Source organism: Xiphophorus maculatus, chromosome 11, assembly GCF_002775205.1.
Source record: "Xiphophorus maculatus strain JP 163 A chromosome 11, X_maculatus-5.0-male, whole genome shotgun sequence".
Taxonomy (NCBI): Eukaryota; Metazoa; Chordata; class Actinopteri; order Cyprinodontiformes; family Poeciliidae; genus Xiphophorus; species Xiphophorus maculatus.
The window spans coordinates 2,798,499-2,820,137 of NC_036453.1; the positions used below are offsets into that span (position 1 = coordinate 2,798,499).

Sequence of the window (21,639 nt, forward strand, 5' to 3'; positions counted from 1 at the left end):
TTCTTGTAATATTACAGCTTTATAACTTGTAATTTTATGACTTTATTTTCATAATATTTCACTTTATTCTCATGATTTTATTTTTAACATTTTTCTCAGCATGGCCCTAACATTCCATCACACATTTAGGAAGTAGGTTGGTAACAAAAAAAAAACGAGACTTTAGTTTGTTTTTTTTTCTTTTCTTTTCTTTTTCCAACTTCAAGAACAAAGTTCCCAAATGTCCGGCTGCTGCAGAACCTTTCACCAGAAAAGGCTGCTGATTGAGACGCTGCCACTTTCTTCTTGTGTTGTTTTTTTGTTTTCTTTTTGTTTGAGGATTGTGAAAGCAGGAGTGTAACACTGAAAGTGACGACAACATGAGGGCTGTTTGAAGAAAAGCATTGGCCTTCGAAACAGATCTATGCCTTCTTGCCAGTAATTCTTTCTTTTTTTGTGGGTGTGGGGGTGCGTTCGTGTGTGTGTGTGTGTGTGTGTATTCAGTACCGAGCTGCCATCCTGTAGACTTAGTGACAAGACAAACAGCAGGTTAATTGTGTCTCACTCACTACCTCTATGCTCATGTGTTGAAAGCTCTGTGCCTCTCAGAGCTCACTGACAGTTGTGACATTACTGAACAGCAACACCCACAGTCCTTCAGGGTGTGCGTGTGTGTGTGCGTGTGTGGGCGTGTGTTGGTGTGTGTGTGTAAGGTGTGACAGCAAACAGAGAAAAACAGCTTATGCAGCCTGGGAGAGGTAGGCAGGAGGAGGAGCAAGAAATAGAAGAAGAAGAAGAAGAAGAAGAACAGGCTTAGCGAGTTCTTGACCTGACGCCGACCCTGGTATAACCCCTCTGATCTCTCTGTGAACCTGGGCCCCTCAGTAGGGGCCCCACAACGATCAGGCTGATGGGGATCTGGTGAGTAGATGAGGCTTGTGCTGATTTTTAAATCTTACTTTAACACTTGAATTTCTTTCTTGTGTCATATGTTTTAACAGATTTTCTTGTCAATGTAAAGCATTATGTAACATTTGTTCAAGAGGGTATTGTCATTATTTTTATGTTTATGTATTTGACGCCACAGCTAGGCAGTCTGTGACGGCGGTTCAAATCTAAATCCACGATCCGGAAAAGTAATTCAATCTCCATCGCATAAAGATCAAACTCTTTGGACTCTATGGTCTGATTGAGTCTGCCGCATTAATTGAAACATAAAATGGGGTTTAAAAGCTTTATCATTCACTGGTGAATCATATCAGCAAAGATTTCATTGTCCCTCAGCTTGTCTTTTAATTGTTCACATTCAAACCATTTCCGCAGGGGGAGATTCAGAAAAAAGTGAATACTTTTCACATCTACAGCTCACCGCATAATTTACGATCATTTAGTTTGCTATCAAATATGTTCATCTCTCTCTCGCTCTTTTTTTAAAAAAAAAAGCCGTTTAAAACATTTGAAATATATAAAACCGTGTTGTTGTTTTTTAAAACAAGTTGCAAGTGATGAATGTTGTTTGTCCTGCTTAAACCTCATCTGGTGTGATGTGCTCCTAACTGTGGAAGTGAGAGCGAACACCATGGTGAGAATCAGAGACATTCTGAAAGAAAATTAGCGTTCACGAGTCTGGAAAGGGATTGAAACTGTAAATCAGTCATTTGACTAAACATCAAATGGAGGACGTCTCAAAACAAATGCGGGTCAGGCCGTCCAAAAACATTTCTCCTGAACGCAGAATCCTTCTGCTGTTCATGTCGAATTGCACAGGTTGAACTTTCATCAGCTCTCAAAGAAAAACATGAAGGAAAGAGAGAAGAACAGAGGCGAAGACCAACACTTCTGGAATGATATTCTGTGGACAGACGAGTTCAAACCTGAATTATTCGGAAACCCGTTTGGTGTGATGGATTCTGTCGTGTGTAAGAGGTCGCGTGAGGAAAATGTGAGGCCGTCTTAAAAAAATATTTAGCTGAAGCAACACCTTTGGTAATGTAGACTTAAAGTTTTATCATGGTATTTTGTGGTACTATCGCGATAACGATAAAAGTGGCGATAACTATTGATTACTCCTTTTTTTGGTGACGGTATGACTGTGACCGCATGGCATAGCAACCAAACACTTCATGAAATGAAAAACATTACCATTTGTAACACGCTTCTTTAAGAACCAGTCACACGAAAAAGTGTGGTTTGAATTACTAAGCTCCACACAGTAACTGCATTTAGTCATATTTTCATATTTATTAATACTGTCATTGAACAAACAGTGGAGGACAGAGTAACAATAACAATCCCAACAATACAGATAGTTTTTGGAGAGCAATTGAATCATCATTAATTGCAATTTATTGTGACGACGATGAATCAAAACTGGGACAAACGGGAACCAGATACATAAAGTTAACGGAAGGATCCAGCGAGAAGTGACTGAAAGAGAAGTGCTAAATACTGGGAGGCTGATTGCTGGAACAATGGACCAGTACCAATGAGGCGGATCCAAGGTGCCCACTTGAGCACCTGGCCTCCCAAAACGTCTGCGTACGCCACTGTGTCCGATAGATTCTCTCTGGCCTTTTGAAAGTTTCCAGACAAGCTAGGTTCAGTTTAAAAGGCTCCAAATGTCCCATTCATTTAAACAGAGGTGATTTATCGTGGTGATGGTTTCTTTCTAACAGCGGGATGGAGAAGGAATTGTAAACAGGGACATAAATCTCAGGGGATTTTCCTAATTGCAAGTTGCAGCTCTGTCTGCCTTTTGGCTTTCTCCCGTATCATCTGTCTCTCTTGATTTCTCTGAAAGTGAACCAAAAATGTGGTGGAAACGAAGCCGCACCTCCCAGAGGCAGACATGGTCAACAAATGTCCACAACACGCTCTCTGAGGCTTCAGAGAGATTTGACGCATCACAGTGGAAATACATATATATCTATGTTTTTGTCATTGGGTCCTAAACCAGATCATCGTGTTTTATGGAATCAGACTATCAGAGAAATCTCCTTACTTGGTGACGTTCAACTTCCAAAGCAGTCAGAAGTGCAGAGAGAGATGGAGGTGAGGTGAAAAGGTTGAAAACCATGAAAAGTGTGAAACAGAAGACTTCATTTAATCAGTAGTTATATTATTAACCAGTTAATATTCAGAGAAGATGCAGTATGGAAAAGTCTGGGGAAAAATAACATGATTAAAGTATTTCCAGGCATGGAACTATGGAAAATATTGATATTTTCCCATTTTCTTCCCTGTCTCTATTAATTATCCATCCATTTTTTCTGCCTTAAATAAATTTGTCCAGGTTCCATATTTGAAGGTTCAGCAGATTTTTTTTCCCCATAAACTAGTTAAATAAAAGAGCAGTGTTATGTGCTTTCCAGCCTCATAGTGCCATTTTACAGCAAAATCAAGTAACTCTGTTAGCTATGGGTGTTATTAATATGCTATATATATATATATATATATCAAATATGAATTAAAAGAAATTTTACTTCCTGATTTAACACCTTGAAATTGGGCCTCTGTCTCTTTAAAAATTCCTGCTCTTTCTGAAACTCTGCCATCAGGAAGTCATCACAACATGGTTCCTGTATTAACCCTTTAACAACGCTTTTACCAGCATTGCACTAAGAAGTAGCTCCTATAATAGATGCTCAGTTCCTCCGGATATTTGCTAATTGCTGCTGGCTAGTCTGAAGGAGTAGCCTTCAGGGGGGTGAGAGCTGCTTTGTGACGCGGAAGCTCAGAAACTGCAGCTGTGAGGAGGAGCTGTGCCTCGAAGGCGGGGCTAGGTTTACCCGGGCGTTTTGTACAGCTGGTTGGTTGCCATGGAGATTCAATGATTTCTCAAGCATGCATGAAAGAATCAAGGCAACACCGCAGGTGTGTTTTTGACGAGGGGATAACATCATATCCCCTCAAAGCTCAAAAAGTCAATTTTACATGATACTGCCCCTTTAAAAATACAAGATCTATGAACATGAACTTAGAAATAAAGGAAGTCTGACATGAGACGTCCTCAGGCTCACTGGGAATTTTCTGTCTGCTCCTTTATTTAGCAGACGGCATGTCAGTCAGCGACTCTCCATCCAAACAGACATTGTTTCCATGAAGCCCTTCTCTTCTTGCCAGAAGGCTGGGCTGTTGTCACGCCGGAGCTCGGACTTGTTGCAGCTGATTTATGGGTCTGGAGCCGAGGAGAGAGAGATGGAGATGGAGGAAGAGACAGATGGAGAGACAGTGTGGATGAATAGGCCTTGATCACTTGTCTCCTCGCCTTCCTGCCAGTCTGCCTGCCGGGCCCCGGCTCTATGGCATGTAGACACCCCCCCTTTTGTAATTACACTTTACGACTTGCTCCACAGTAAATGCTACATAAATCTTGTGATTCCCTCAGATTACATCCCCCCCTACAGACACATAGCCCTTATCATGCAAACATTGTAATCCCTGCCCGCAATTTCCTCTCTTTATTGGCAGTCACTTCTGATTTAATGGTGCTTTGATGATTGCTCAGTAAAATGCTGCATGGGGTGGGATCCATCCTGATTGCACAGTGGCAGTGTGTGTGTGTGTGTATGTGTGTGTGTGTATGTGTGTGTGCGCGTGCGCGCAAGTTTGTTCCTGTCAGATCTAACTGTCAATGTGTTTGCTGACAGAGTCCAGGCCTCGCTGGTTGTTGTGGGTTCTACAGAGGCCTGCGCAGCCCGAATGGCCATGCTGTTTTCTGTTTTAAATCGCTATAAAAACGACGTCCCCTGTTGTCTTCCTGGCACCAGAGCGCCATGAAGGGACCTAGACTCTCAGAGATGAAGAGCTTTATATAGCATCACAGTCTGCAGAGCCCCGCTGGACCCCATGGTTTCTATCTTACTGAACTGAGGGTGGACTAGCTGGCCGTATCACGTTCCCCGTCCAGTCGCAGTTTGTGGGTGGAACTTTACCCAACTTTACTGAACTTTACTCAACTTTAGATTGAGTTATGGATTACAAATAAAGAGGTAGGAAATAAAAATATTAAGACTGCTAACAGGACGTATTTATTAAAAAAAATGAAAAAGCCACAAATGAACTGACTACATGTGGAGCTTGAATCCAAAGGGTTAGGGTTGGGGAAGGCGCCATCAGGACAGTATCCAGGTTGTGGGAACTAGAGATGAGCTGATCTCATTAATACCTGTATCAGTCCCAATAGATCGGGTATAGGTGTCAATGTGCCTGATCCATAAGGGCAGATCTGTTCAGTGTAGCTTGCCACCATTAGCGTGTGAATGGGTGAATGACTGATTGTAATGTGAAGCGCTTTGGGGTCTTCTGGACTAAATAAAGAGCTACATAAATACAGACCATTTGATCGTTGAGTTAGCTGCAGCCTGAAACTAAAATGAAATCTCAGATCAAACCCTTCAGGCTACTCATGTAAATACAGAAAGCGGTTAAAGTTTGATGCAGTGACTCATTCACTCCAAGTAAACAAGACTGTTAATTAGGAGTATGACAAGATCTCACACCACAATGTCTTGTGATATCAAAATGCTGCAATATTTACCGTCAAACTCAGTCCCACAAGTTGTTATGCAATTGCCGTCACTATGCTACGCTAGCTTTATTTTTTCCACTAATGATCTAACATACTGTCACAACATAGTGACAGTTTTGACATGTAAAAGACTTTTTTTTCATAAAAGTTGGATACTGCAACTTTAAGTAAGAAAATAAGCATTTTTGAGTCACCATGTTATTTAACAACATGCAAGTCGGACTGCATGTTAGGCTAGCAGAAAGCACTGAAGAAGCTAACACCACTTTAACATACTAGCCTACGTCTGGCAGCCTTTTGGATGTCAGACAACACGAGCTCAGTGAGACTGTAGCAAATCGTTAGCTAACAACACTCAGACTGGCTCCTGCTTCGTAGCTTCCTAGCCATGCTACGAAGATTATTTTGATGTAAAATATAAAAAACTATACAGGTCAATCGTGGACAGATTTTACACTGATTATGGGTTTGACATTCCGATTTGTGAAACTTTATCTGTAACATCTGCCAACTATTATAACCATGACTCATCCGGTTAGAGCTATTTTAAATGCTAAAGTTAGCTAAAGCAGGCTATATTCATCTGACAATTTGGTTGCTTCCACCACTCAGGAGATTTATTTACATTCTCAAAAAGCTCATGGTGATATAACATCTTTGTATAACAGTTAAGGCAACTCTAACCATTAATAACTTCATAGGACCTAATATGACAACCCCAGACTGCGATCTGTCTCAATGAACAAAACGAAGGGTTTGCAGTGGCCGTCTGTTCAACGGCTGAACAAGAATATAGTAGAAAAGTTAAAGAGTAATCTACATTTTGGCTGAATTGAAAAAATTGTAGAAGAAGAGTGGTCCAACATTCCTCCACAATGATGCAATAGTCATTACAAGGTGCCACAGGAGTTGAGGGTGGCGCAAGCAGTCATTAGATCTGGGGAGTCAGATCGGTGGGCATCGTTGTTTCTATTAATAAATGGAATTATTGTCTAAAATAATTGTATTGTTTTGCTCAGGTTATATTTTGTTTGACGATCAGGAATATTTAGGTCCGAACGCAACAACTGCAGAAGTGGTCTGTAGTTGGGCAAATATGTTTTGACAGCACTGTCCTTTTTTTTACCAAGCAGTTAAAGGTTGGGATACGAGTCAAAAATCTGAATATTTCTGATTGTTTATTGTATAATGTTCTACTGTAGGTGGTATTTTGTGAACATTAAAAATCGTCCTGGTTTTGTTTATGTCATAGCAGGATATGTTGTGTTCACCCGGACAGCTTAATTACCGTTCACTCAGTTCCATGCAGTTATTTACATACAGTAGCTCATTCACTGCATTATTTCAAGAGGCTGCATGGAAGTAAAAAAAAAACAAAACAAAACAAATAAATCTATTTCTTTTACAGTCGCCTTAAACAATGAACACAGAGAATTGTTTACCCAAAACATTATGTAACAGCAGCAAGCGAGTAAATCTATACAGTCTCTGTGGAGCATCTGCAGCTGCACACAACGTGTCGCTGCTGTCGTTTCTTTTTCCCGCAAGAAATGTTGCAAATGTAAAAGCGGTTTAGTGATAAAGTGTCCCCCACTGTTTTTTATTTTTATTTTAATCTTTCAGTCAGGCTGTATACAACCATCCCAAACATGTCATAAAGGGGAGTTACGATTTACCCTCCTGTCTGCCGGCGATCATTTACAGAGCTCGGTTAATGTGCAGCGACAACAGATCAGTGACAGCAAACTGAATGCGGGCAGCACTTAGGAGGAAATAATAGCAGGAATATTACTTAGTCTGCAGAGAACAGGAGAGGCAAAAGAGTGGGCAGAGCCATCTGTCATTCTGCATGTGTGTGTGCGTAAGAGAGAGAGAGAGAGAGTGTGTGTGTGTGTGTGTGTGATAGATGTGCCTCCTCCAGCAGGTTGTACATCACTCTTTAGTGTGACTTCTTCTGTCACACCTCTGTCATCGTTCATCACCGACAGCTGGGTCACGGGGTCACAGGGAGGAGTGTGGCTCTTTGTGCTGGTGGGGGGGCTGAAAGTTTTGTCTTTATGGAGTTACCTCTCTAAAGATGTGTACCGTTGAAGAGTTTCTCTAAAGGCACATTGCAGACAAAAGACCAATTTGGTTTAGTTTAATAGTTTCACCCAGTATAACTGACAGTTCACTCTAAATATCCCATCCTACTTGTCTCTGTCTCTTACTTAGATTTATTCAAATTGAAATGTACTGGATATAGGACCAGAACTTTAATGCATTAGTTTTGAGTAGCTACAAACTTTTTATCATGTTGAAAGCTTTTATGCAATTAATCGCATTTTTTTGTTTGTTTGTTTTACATACAAAAGATTTGACCAGAACCTTTGTATTTGCGTGTTTCTTGTACGCCCTAAAATCTGACGCACCAGCAACATCCGCAAACAGCAGCGGATGCTTCTTAAAGGGATTAATTTTTGCTTCAGCAAAAAAAAGTTTTTTTAAGTCCGATTGGACATTGAAAAAAGAAACACTGTTGTGTTCAGGTTATCACCAGAGTCCATTCAGGCCTAAAATAGCATTTCAATGCCAACATGTGGCGCCAGCACAGACGTCCGACACTAATGTCAGCTCACATTCCCAGAGAAGAATATTTTTAATAGTTCCTGAAACACTTGAAAGTAGAGCAGCGCTTTGCACCGATCTCATGGTTGAATAACCTAAATAAATTAAAAACTGTAAATATCTTTAAGCTCACATGACCATGACTATTCTCAGTTCAAAAGGATTTTTGAACTGAGAATGCTAATTTGTCGATATAGTCTTGATTAGAATGTGATTGTGATTAAACAATTATCTATTACATTTTTTTTTATCAAGTCTCACCACTAATTGAAGCATTTGAGAGTCTGTCCATGCAACGGTGTAAACTGACAGAAAAATATTGGTTCATGTGGAAGCCTACTGCTAAAAAACACAGTTTAAATACAGTGGATAAGAAAGGTCTACGCAACACTGCTGTTGGTAATACTTGAATTTGTTATGGATTGTTAGGATTGGCGAGGTTAGCAATTAGTTTAGGTTTATTTTTGGTAATTTAAAGTTCTTTATTAATGAAGCAGATTAGATTGGATTGGAGACCTTATGGGAATGAAGTTTTGGTGCTGGGATATTTGGATGGTAGTTGTGTTAGAGCAGTGGCGTTCGTGTGACGCCATTTTTTTAAAACGTCCGTGATACCCCAGGTAGCATGACGAATAATTATGGTATCGTATGACATTGCTTCTTTCAGTGCCATTGAAACAAAAGGCAGACATGCAACAGTGTGACACGTGTACCAGATCACAGATGTCTGGTTATCGAGTTTAAAGCCACTACTGAAGAAACAGGCAGGCACATAATGCAGCGTAGAAATGCTAACTAGGTGCAGCTTCCAGCATAAAAAAACCCAAACCACTGCTGCCTCAATTTGTGCTCATCCCCTTGGTAGAGAGAACGATTATTTAGAACCAGTACACACACAGAGTGTGTGTGCCCTCGGGTATGGCGAGGCGAGGCTTTTGTTTTTAATTCTTTCCATGGCAACCTCTCAGACTCTGTGATCCAGCTGGACATGTCTGCAGTGCTTCACAGAAACTGCGGCTCTCCTGTACGACCATCTGGAGGCTCTCTTCATCTATCAGCCTGATAGGAACCAATCTGCTGGTTGTGGCTAAAACAGCCCAGAAATGACCCACCTTCCCGTAAGTTCTAGGGATGGATTGTGAGACGAGGGCGTTCAGATATACATGAAAAAAACATGACGTGTAAAATCACAAGATAGGATTTTGAGGAAGACTGGCACCAGAAAATCCCTCTTGCTCACCATTTCCAGTTAAACCATCTGTGAAATGCTGACAGAGGGCACATCAGCACCAGAAATTAGTGAAAGCTTCAGCTTCACAAGTTTTGTTGGATTGTAACTTGAGCCAGAAATTGACTTAACAGTGCAATAAAGTTAATCAGACGGAAGATTAAATGTAGTTTGGGTTTCACAGTGTTTTTAGTCATTTAGAGGGGATCTGTTATGCTTCCTTAAAAACTTTGTATGGCTTGTATAAAACATCTTCACTCAATGTTTTGTACAAATTTATTCAGTTCTGAGTATTTTGAGCTCATTTCAGATTGAGCCGTTTTAAGGCTCTGTCACTTTAATGCAAATAAACTGCTCCTGGCCACGCCCCCTCCCCCAATTCAACGCTCACACTCCGACTTCATAGACGTGAAAATGGCGGCAAAGGGATGAGCAATTGTCAACAACAAAACTCTTCTCTTTTCTAGCAGCCATTGTAGACCAACTACTGCAGTAAAACCATCTGACCAAACGTCCTCATCGTCCGATAATGAAGTGGGCGGAGCTCCGCTTGAGTTGCTAGGTAACGGGGCAGATTGTGATGTCAAGTCTAGTGGGTATCCAGTTTGGTCTTTTCATGCTGATGATGTAAGATCGACGACATAGATTTAAGGAAAACAGACGCAACGATTTGCAAAAAACAACAAACAAACAAAATCAAAGAAAAAAATATCATAAGAGCTGCTTTACTGCAAATGTGAGAACAGCATTACCCTGCCATTCAAAAACCAGGCTTCACCAGCTGCCCCCCTGTCCCAGCGTGTAATGTGTGTGTTGTAAACACCAGCGTGCCACCATATTGTCTGGCAGCAGATCATATTTTACCATGTTAACACACCATCTGTTTATCCTCATAAGCATTCATTACACATAAATGAGTACACACAGCAGGCTGTCACATCACAGAGCCATGGCACACACACACACACACCCACACACACACACATCAACAGACTGACAAACACAGGCCCACATGAACAAACACCTGCACAAAATACAAATGTTGGCAGAAAAACTTCATAAGAAAGAAATCTGGTGACATGGAGCTTTAATGTGATGTTGCTCCACGTACCAAATTATTGCCATAGCGTGCTGTATGTCTTTGTTTTTGTTCCAAAATGCCATGTTATATGATGATATTTACAATAACATAAGCTACTGCAATATAGCAAGATATTTTATTGAGGCTTGCAGTCAGAACCGGTTAAGAAGACTTTTGTTCTTTCTGCTCACTTATTCTGGAACTTCCTACAAGAAACTTTGAGATTGAATTGATCTCATTTAGTGCTTTTACATATAAACTAAAATGCCAATTCAATTCTATTTTCTTTTAACTGCGTGTCTTTTTGTGCCATATTAGCCTCCTGGATAGAACTAACTTGGAAATGAGGTTTTTAATCACAATGGGATTTTGTCCTACAATACAATAACGGTTAATTAAATAATAATAAAGAAAGGCTCACACTGCACATCACACCGAACACACAAACTGAACCACTGAACATGGTGGTGGCAGCATCATGCTCAGTGGTTCAGAGATGCTAACAACCCTAAACATAAAGCCAGAGTTATAAATGAATCTCTTAGCTCAACTGAATCCAGTTCGTTTATATAAACGCCAACTCACAACATGTCAACTGTAGGCACTTTTCAAGAAGTTTAGATGAAACAAATCCACATCCACATCTATGTAAATCCATAAATCTACAAGGAAACTTAAAAATTGACGTTCAAAGATGCTGTTCATGCAATTTGACTGAGTTTAACTTTTTTTTTTTTTTTGCAAGATTAATCGTCAAAAACTTCGTTCTCCAGATGCAAAAACGCAAACACTTTGCAGAAGCAACAATGCCAAGTGGGAAAACAAACTTTAATTTACTTATTATTATATATTATATTATATTATTATATATATAAATTATTTCAATTACATGTAAATTAAAAGAATCAAATTATTTCCCTTTGGGATTAATAAGCTGTTATTGAATTAAATTAAAACTAATATAAGTAGATGAGTAAACTCCAACCCAAACTACATTAGTTTAGTTAAAAGATCATTAATACTGATGAATCCAAATGCATGATTTACATTTTAGGCTTTTATTCTAAAACACTTTTGCAAACATGTATTGTTTCTAATCTGCTTCACAACCACATGCTAACATTAAGAAAACGCAAAAACAATGCTGCTACAGATTAGTAATAATAAAACTGGGTTACAAACAATATTTTTTTTTGGAAGTTGTTTTTTCAACAGGACTATTTTGCACCTCTGAATCCAAAAATGATGTCCATTTTATCAATCAGGTCAGGTTTTTATTCTAACTTCATTTAGAGAAATCTGATCTTCTCACTAATTCAATTACATTTTAGTGACATTATCTGTTCATTCCTGTTAATATTTCTTATCCAAAAAAGGTTTTCAGAGAAACAAAAGGTTTTCTAACAGAGTGTATTAATTAAATGTTACAAACTTGGAGTTCTGACAATTGAATAATAAACACTGACAAGGGTAGTGAACATTATGTCTCTGTCTCTTTTCTGTCCTGATGGAGTCTCTCCTCCTGCTCGCTGATCCAGATTCTCAGGAAACCGATCCAGATGTGAGAACAAGTCATGAGTTTTGATGCTCATGTTGCTCCATAGTTAAGAAAGTTGATGTGATTGTTGGAAAAAACCAGGAAAACCAATGTGATTGTTGGATTCAGCTCATCAAAATGACCCTAAAACTGTTGAAAAAACCCCAGACAGTTTTTTGGCTGTTGACCAGTGTAATCAGCAGTGACCGACACTCTACCAATGTCTGAAGTCTATGGACTAACACAACATGCAGTGTTTGAACACAACAAAGGATAAGACGGTTATGTTTGCAGCTGTCAGACAGGTCATTTATAGGAACTGATGAACAGTTCCTTTAAGTCTGCTGGTGTGAATTTCATGTAGCTTTGGAGGAGGAGAGAACAGTCTGCTGGGGAGGGAGGCAGCTGAGGGGCGGCGGGTTGTGGCCGGCTCCACAGAGGTCCATTCATCCTCCGTGCTGAAGCAGACACAGAGCTGGCACCGAGCGACACAGGCCATAAATCAGAGGCCATCGCACCCTTCTGTTATACACCAACACACACATAAACACAGACAAACTCTTATGAGCAGACAGGAATTCCTAGCAGCACCCATAAAATAAAAAGCCAGAGAGTACAGCACTGCGCACGCAGAACTCTCTGCATGCGCAGCAAGACATTAACTCACATATTGTCAGACAATTTAGTCTAAGATTTTCTTTTTTTGTTCGTTTCGACACGTCAACTCCTCCAGCCTCTCCACTGCGAACGTGAAGGTGGTGATTCACTTCCTACGTCTCTTACAGAAACCTTCCCTGCCTCCCCTCTCTTCACGCCCTGCATCTCCTCTCGCTCCTTTGTTTTGCCTTCGCGCCTCTGACAGAGGATGCACTCTAGCGGGACTAATGATTGCCGAGGTTGGGGGAGTATTGATCACGGCCGTGATTGATCTGAGGATCCCTCTGATTATTGGGTCATTAATCAGTCTTGGATTAGCTTATCAATGGAGCTGCCACCGACTGACCCGGCCTGGAGATGGACGACTCGGTTGGGTGAAGTCGTCGTGGGGGCAGCGGGTGTAAGGGGAAGGGGTGTGTGGAGGAAGAGGAGAGCAGAGAAATGTACAAAGTGAGAATAGAAGTCATCTGTAATGAGAATGGAGCGTTAAAGCAGATTAAACAAGCAGTGTGTGATTCAGGTCGGCGATGCCGATCGATCGGTGGAACTCAAATGAGATATTTAGTCAAACATGTTTGGCATGTCTCTGTTCGGTTCGCTGTTGATCTGCAACTAGCTGCGCTTAAATTACAAATGTGCGCAAATGTTTCTCGATGTCCCACTAATGTTGAAAAAACAATTTCGCAATTTTGGTGCTTCCATTAACGAAAGAAGCAATTTAAAATCACATGTGAGTAAGTTTGTTCATGTCATAAGTCATTGAAACCATTCCGTCCGCCATCATCCTACTAGTACTTCCTGTCTTCTTTATTTTTTCCACCAGCAGTAACGTTCGGTTGTCGATCGTGTGACTTCTGCGTCGCAAAAAAAGTGTTTCCTTCGTCGTTTGCTAAATACGCTCATTTCGATACGGCTGAAAAACCACCTCGTCAAAAAGTTTATCAAAACATTGGAGTTTTGTTCAAAATTAGCCTGTTTCCATAAAGCAAATTTATGGAAACTGTTAGAAAAACCTAAGGTCAGTGAAAACGCAGCAACTCAAACTCCCCTCCAACTTAAACAAAATCTTAATATTCATTGTGATTTATTGCAACATCTACAGTATATACAGTGAATGTACTACTGTGTGTGAATGATGTGAACTGAACCTTTGTAACCATCAGCCTCAGGGGAAGTACTGCACCTCAGGGTGTCATCAGAAATGAGAAAATGTTGGTATAATGCTTGGAAAATTATCATCTGAAGGCAACATGAAAACACCAGGAATATTAAAAGAAAAAAAAAACATTTCTCTGCAATGTACAGTGACTTCCAACACATTCCTGTTTGAAATAACTCAAAAGTAGGAAGAGAATGGAAGGGAAAACATTATTGTCGCATTGTTTTACAAATATAAATCTGAAAACCTTAACATGTGCTTTGAAGAACCAGCTTTCAGTGCAGCTGAAACGGAGAGTCTTTTTTTACCTGCTTTCTACATCCACACAGTGAAACATTTGACCAATCGTCTTTAAAAAACAATAGCTAGTTCAGAGGTCGTCGGTAGCCTGGCAACAGGCCTAACAGAACGTTTTTAGCTCCTCCCATCATCCAGTCTGCTTGGACCGTCTTGCCTTTCCTTACTAAATTGTGAGACACAGTGAGTTAATGCTACAGATACATATGTACCCATATAGACATGTATATACATGCACACACATACCAGGAAGTAGTGACGTCACAGGAAAGCAACAAACTTGGCCATCATCCAGCCGGACACTGTGAATTCACACTACTAACAGGAAGCTTGAATATTTTTTATGTGCGTTGATGACTTTAGCAACGGCACTTAATCAAATGTAATGTCTGTTACTGTTTCTCTCAATTCTTGACTCAATGTTTATGATGTTTTTATGTTTTCGTGACGTAAAGCCCTTTGAACCGAATTGCTGTGTTATACAAATAAACCGATTGATTGATACTGATCCCAGGATATTTGGATATTTAAAATGGGAGCGCATCAAAGTTATAAAAAAAACGCTTCAAAGGCACAGCAGGACTTTTTTCTTCCACAAAACCTTCTCTCACATCCACGGCAAAACAGGAAACGGTGTTTGACCGGCAGCAGATATAGAGATGCCACCAACACGTTTACTAAGCCACAATAATGTTTGTTGTTCAAACATTTTGATGCCCCAATGTAACATAAGTCAATAAAAAGTCCATATTTTTTACTTTTCAACCCAAAGTTTTTTTTTCCGTGACTTATGTTTTCTGTCGTTTTGCGTTCATGTCAAGAATTTTTTTTTTTTAAATCTTATCTCTGCTTCATCTGCCAACACACTTTTTTTTTTCTTTCTTTTTTTACTACATGCATGATTGAAATTACAGTTCAGTTGATTAACTGTGCAATAGAGGCTAATAGTCACAAGCTGTTTGATCCGGCACAAACAGCCGTCCAGTCAGGCCTTCAGCCTACACTGCTTTCCCCCCCTGTGGATTCGCTTGCAGCAGTGCACCATGGGAAAGAGTGTCTAGCTCTCCTTGTGGTGAACCAGCTGAATGCGAGCCTGGGGGAAATGTGCACAGTTCACATATTTGCGGCCGTCTAAAGAACATTGGCTGCATTATGGCTGCCTCAAAGTGTTTGTCCGCGCTGATCACAGACACCGATTGACACACAGACTTAACTGGGAGAACACAACCCGGCGCTCCCAGTTAGGAATACTCAAAGGGATTTTGGTTCACAGGCATAAACACCCCAATTATCCATGTGACCAGTGTGAGTCAAATTTCATAAAAGCCTTTGAGAAACTTATGAGAAAATGACCCTTCTCCCAACTTGATTTATTCGACATGCGTGTTCCTGAAGGGTTTACGGTCTTGACTGCTACAACATCAAATTATTTTCATTTTGCAATTCGGAGTCCCATTTTGAGCAAAACCAGAGAAATAAGAGAGCAGGGTTTGGCTCCAGATATGACCGAATATGTTGTTTTACGAGCTTGATAACGGAGGCAGTTTCTCAGCGACGAAGAATCAGGCACAGTTTACTATGTTTGCTTGACGTATCAGTTGGGTATGATCAACGCAGCGTTGAAATGAAATGTGATTTTTATTTTGTTTGTATAAAAATGTCGGGGGGGGGGGGATCACAAAATATCTAAGAACGGAAAAAAACATAAACAAGTAAACCTTCACATCCAGTTTGACAAGGATTAGGAAGAAGTCAAAGCTTCTTAAATCCTACACACCTGTGAATACTTTATATCACAGGTGTCAAACTCAAGGCCCGGGGGCCAAATCTGGCCCGCCGTAGCTTTTCTGTGTGCCCCTCTAGACTCCAAATTACATCAATAAGTCCCTCTATTTTTCCACAAATCCACACAAAATCAACAGATCCCCACGTTTATCTGATTTTATTACAAATGTTTCCTCAAAGTTGGTCAAAAACATTGAGTCTAATTGACTGTTACAGTCTGTGATCAAGACGTCGAGTAATAAAAAGTGACATTTGACATCCAACATTAGCGCAAAAACCATAAAAGTCCCTTAGAAATATTTCTAAATTAGCACCACGAAATCTTTGATTGTGATTACAAAGAAAAAAACACAAATCACAAAATCCAATCAGCTATTTATTAATATTTTACGGGTTTTATCAACACATTCTGGCACAACCGGCCCTTTGAGATGGTTTTGACGTGGCCCAAAATGAAACGGGGTTCGACAGCCCTGCTTTGGACGTTTCAGCGTCAGTCAAAAAGGCTCCACTGTCTGTAGATTATGAATTTGTATAAATCTAAAGGAGAGGTGTGGGAACCGGCCACGTGAGTTCCAGCTGGATGTCGTCGTCTGAACGGGAAGATTCGCTGAGTCGGTTTTTTTCCGTTCTACGCCTCGAACGTCTTTCAGAGATGAGCTCCGTGCGTCTTCACTTGGATCGAGTGTTGGCTTCGACTTACTTTTGAAGGTGGCGCCAACGGGCTCCGTCGGCATCTGCAGTTTTATTTTGTTTCTTTTCTTTTCTTTCCTCAGTGACAGGTTGGCTTCATTCTCGGTGACGCTGAGGCTTGGCGCGACTGTAGAGTAGAAATTATTGGCTTTAGCTAAAATGGTTTTGACAGAAACGAGATGGATTGCCATTTGTTCCAGAGCTGACTTGTTGCAGAACTTTATGTACTTTGCGTAGCTTGTCGTGTTTTTTTTTTTTTTTTGGAGGCAGCTTGTGGACTTGCATGCATGAACCGAGCAAAACAAACAAACTACTGGAAAGTATGTAAATAATGCTAATTTTATTGTGTTTTTTTTTTTAAAGGCGAATGTGGTGGTAAGATTTAAGGTACTGAGTCATCTGGAGGAGACGGTAGGAAAGTAAGAGGTGGTTTTTTCCATCTATTCTTTTTATTTATTTCCTTTATGTAAACAGGTTTATTTAGGTCTGAATAAAAATCTGATTCTTCATATGTTGTTCGGTTGATTTGGGGATTAAAATGAGGCTACTGGATATTTATGCAAGGCAAGGGAAGGGACATCTACAGTATATGCATAGCACATTTCAGCAACAGTGCTTTAAATTATTAGATATATAATTTTATACAGTTATTGCAAAAGTATTTGTGCCACTTTCACTTTTCCATATTTTGCCACAGAACAACCACAAACATAAATATATTTCATTTGAATGTAATATGAGACACTTTCACATTTAACTTCCAACAAAATATACTTATGTTTGTGATTGTTCTGCGGCAAAACGTGGAAAAAGTTTGTTGGGTACGAATACCTTTGCAAACTACTTTATAATAACAACAAGCACAAAACACTACATTGCTAATGGTAAAACAAAACAGTGGTAGGTTCGAGGACAGACTGTAGATTAGGACGTTCCGATTGTTATTAATCAAAGGCAACTCTAAACAAATGGCTTTTTAGCCCCGTTTTACAGAAAATGATTTCACTCATGACATGGGAATATGTCTTGTTATAAATCAAATAATCTGCCAACGGAATAAGCACGTTTTCATCAAGATTAAAGACTTTTTCATTTAAAACAAGATCCTGTATCTCGCTGAAAAGTTCCATGTAAAACTAGACCATAGTTGTGCAATGAATGGAAGTCAATACAAGGTTCTCAGTTTGGATAGAAGTATGTGTATCCGTGTGTGTGCGTGTGTGTTTAGACATTCCTTGAACTGCTCATAGAGATTACATTTCAAAAAGATCAAAAATGCACAAGACGGTCCTGCAAGGATAATCAATCACCACACTTAAGACGTGTGTGTGTGTGTGTGAGAGAGAGAGAAGGAGAGGGAAACAGAGAAAATGATAGAGGGGCGTTAGGAAGGGAGAAGGGGTGTGTGTGTGTGTGGGGGGGGGGGGGGGGGGGGAAGTAGCCAAGGAACAGTGAGGGCTGTTGAGGGGAACTAAAATACATACATATAGTTGGTAGTGTGGCCTGCGTCTGTGTGTCTGCACTCGGGAATTGGAGTCATAAATCAAACAGCCTGTCAGAAGTAGCGGTGGGGTTTGTTGGAGAACATGAAGAGGGGGCGGAGGGATGGAGCGAGGGAGCAAGAGGGGTAGAGCCTCCAAGTCATTCGCAAACCGCATCACACTTTCAGCCCGAATGCAATTTCCCCTGAATGTCAGGCAGAGATGCGAGGTGGGGCAGATAAGAAAACTCAACGTGCGTGCGTGTGTGTGTACGTCTGTCCTCGTCTCTGTCCTCGACCCCAGGACAGGAGACACAGGCCCAATTCTCATTATGTCGACATGATAGAAGCTGCTCTCTGTGTAACCTCATTATCCGCGCTGTTAGATAAGGTGCTGTAATTGCTCACAGCAACAACATTCACACTGAAATGCCTGTTTTAGTGCGTCTGTCTGCGCTGTGTGAGAGAATGTGTTCAGATGTACGTTAGACTGCTTCACACCAGGCAGCCCGCTACCTCAACACGCTGCTACTTCACTATTCTAATCACAGGTGCGGGGCAATGTTCACGTTATCCTGCCTCTAACCAGCAACAGGAAGATTTATATTTTTGAAAAATTATTTATGTTGCATGCTGCAGAGTTGTACGGATACGGATGCTCAAGTGTGTCGGACACGGCCCTACATATTTATGTAAACAACCTCCAAATTCATCTGTTAAAAACTGTAGATTAAAATATCTGCAATATTAATTCTTTAAGAATAACAATTATTTTGCCAATGCACATTAGAGGACGTTGATAGGTGGTCCTCAACATCAGCAGGTATGAATTGATGCATCGTAGGTTTAGAGGAAATGAGTTTAGAGATGTTGGTCTAATAAAAGTTCAGCTAATTACGAAATGATATTAAAATCACACATGAATAAATCCGTTCACGCCCGCCATCCTCCGCCTACCACTTCCTGTCGTCTTCTTCGTCTTTTCCTCCAACAATAACATCCTCCTGTTGATCACGTGACTCGTGATGTGAAAGAAGTGCTTCCATTGTTTCCATACGCTTAATTTCGTCACGTGACGAAATTAAGAGTCACGTGATTTTCAACAGCTAAGCCAAATGAAATAACGCTAGAAAGTGAAAACATACAGAGCTTACCACTGAGTCAAAGGTATGGTTACCTGTAACAATGGATTTGAAGAGCAATCATTGGTCAATTCTGATTAGAACGCCAAGTCTCCATCCAGCAGTAGCAACAGACGCCAACGCCCCGCCTCCTTGACGTCAGCCTCGCAGTGACGACCAATCCGGAAAGAGCTTATCGATCATGTGACATTGGTTCTATGGCGGTTTCTTTTTAGTGTATTTTAGTAACATGGGCTACAGAGAAGCTAGTCTGTCTCCAGACTTCAGTCTAACAGGTGAAGTAGGTCAAACGCGCAGCACTGGGGCAAGTTATCAATCTTAAAAATGTACAGCTACAAGAATACAGTGGCTACAAGAAAGTACACCCATTATCAGTTCCAGCATTTACAGCTACTTTCAAAAGCATTTACAGTTCTTCACTCGTCTTTCTTCCACTTCACAATTAAGCACGGCTTTATGTGTGAGGCAAGGTGGCGAAACCTGAATCTGTGCAAGTTACTCCACAAGTTGTTGCTCGGTAACCAAAGAGTGAGTGATTAGTCAATGCCTCACCTTGCTTAACTGGCTGTGAGACGTTGACCGGCTGAAGCGTTCCCTCTGCCTACATCTCCCAGAATGCCATGCGGTTTTGGAACTGAGTTTAGTGAATATTCTATATGTTGAATATTAAATCTCAGATGTATTATTGATATTGGTCATGTGTCTTTTCCTATATGTATCGATATTGATTCATTGCCCAGCCCTATTTAGAAGCATGAAGGTTCTTGTTACCATGACCACAGGGTGGTTCCTTCGCAACTAAAAGTTTCTTTTTCCCGCTCATAGAATTGTCCTTTTGAAAAGGCAATAAAAACAGTGTGGTCCTGTCTCCGTTTCTGTCTGTCTCCGTCTCAAAGCAGACGTTCAGTCTTTTGCTGCTACAGATTTGTTTTTAAATATTTCACAGATTCTATGTAAAACTACGTGTAAACTTGCCCAGATCAAGTCGCACCAGTCTGGAGTAGCATTAATATTTAGCACAACCATCCAGACAATCTATCATAGCAATCTCTATCAGAACACAAAACAGAGCCATGATATTCTTACTTTCCTTAATAATGATGTTCTTGTCTGTCGCTTCGTCTTTCGTCCAACAAAAGACCAGAAAACGACTTTAGTCGGGCTGCAGCTGTTCGACTCTTGAGCGAACTTTTGTGTCATGTCGGCAAATTAAGAGTAAATGTGGTGGAGCAGGTTGCCTGTGTGCCCACATTTTAAAATATATTTTAGTAGAACTCACATGCTCAACAAGATAGAATAATAAAGCAGAAAGATGCAAAACGATGCCTGTGATGTTAGAGGGGAAGAAAAAAAAGAGGCTGATTCACTTTCACAGGCAGCTGTTTCCATGCTGCTTTCAAGTGAATACATTAAAATAAGAAATTGGTTTACTTTGATGCAGTGAATTACCTTTTGCACAAAAAAAAAGCCAAGGGATTGAAGTCCCTACCTTGACCTCACAAAAAGATGAAGATGCTGTTGTGATTGTATTATCCTGTTTGAGGAGGAAAAGTTTGTGTTTTATCCATTTTGTCCTTCCAGAGCCAGTTTACATGCAAGGTTGTTGCTATGGAAGCAACGCTCAGGGTGAAATGTCGTGCAGAGACAGTTATAATACACTGCTGGCATTACAAGTGATAAACAGTATTATAAACCACATTCCTGCCCATACTGAGACCAGTAAAATGATTAAAACTGTATATTTTGTGAAGCTCATACTCACCTACTTTTAAAACCAGGGAGTGGATATATTACCCACGAAGATTAGGGCCACTGAAAAAAACAACAATTTGTGACTTTTTTTTTCTCAGAATCCAGAACTTTTCTTTTGTTTTTTTCTGCAGTGACCCTTATCCTCTTCCGTACTTGTCCACGTCCCTCCAGCCGTGAAAGGAGTTGATGGAGGTGTGCGGTGCGGACCTCTGAACCACCGCGGAGGGCCCATGGGAAGTGCAGACATCCCGAATCAAGTGTTTTCCCCCTCGGCCGCATTTATTCAGCTGAAATCAGAAACTGCAAATGTATAACTGTGGAAGGAATAGCAGTTTTGTGGTAGACGCTGATGAAACCAAATAGCGTGCGGTGCCCCAGTGTGTGTCACTATGCACGGTTCCGACCACCCACGGTACACGTCTCTGGATGTTTCTCTCGTTCTTCCAGCCAAAGGCTGCGTGGAAACGCTAGCTTTATGAGCATGTGGGCAGCAAAAGGAGCAGAGGGGGAAATGTAGATGATTTGTAGGGAGAGTGTAATGGAGACAGATGATCCCGCTTTGGGTCTGTCAGCTGTTGAATCAGCGCTGCCACCCAGTAAGAGAGTCTTCCTTCCCTGGTCTTTCTTCCAGTTATTTTCTCTCTCCATCTCGCTGCCCTGCTTCTCCAAATAATCTCTGAAGACAGTTGGCATGCTCTGTCTGCACGGAGCA

The 21,639-nt window shown here is 40.7% G+C and overlaps 1 long non-coding RNA gene across 1 annotated transcript in view; it reads left to right on the top strand.

Annotated features, from left to right (window-relative positions):
- The first annotated feature begins 769 nt into the window (after positions 1–769).
- LOC111610147 overlaps positions 770–21,639 on the top strand; it is an 80,727-nt gene continuing 59,857 nt past the window's right edge. The window contains exon 1 of the long non-coding RNA XR_002753518.1: positions 770–900. This is a non-coding gene — a long non-coding RNA (uncharacterized LOC111610147). The remainder of the gene's footprint in view (positions 901–21,639) is intronic.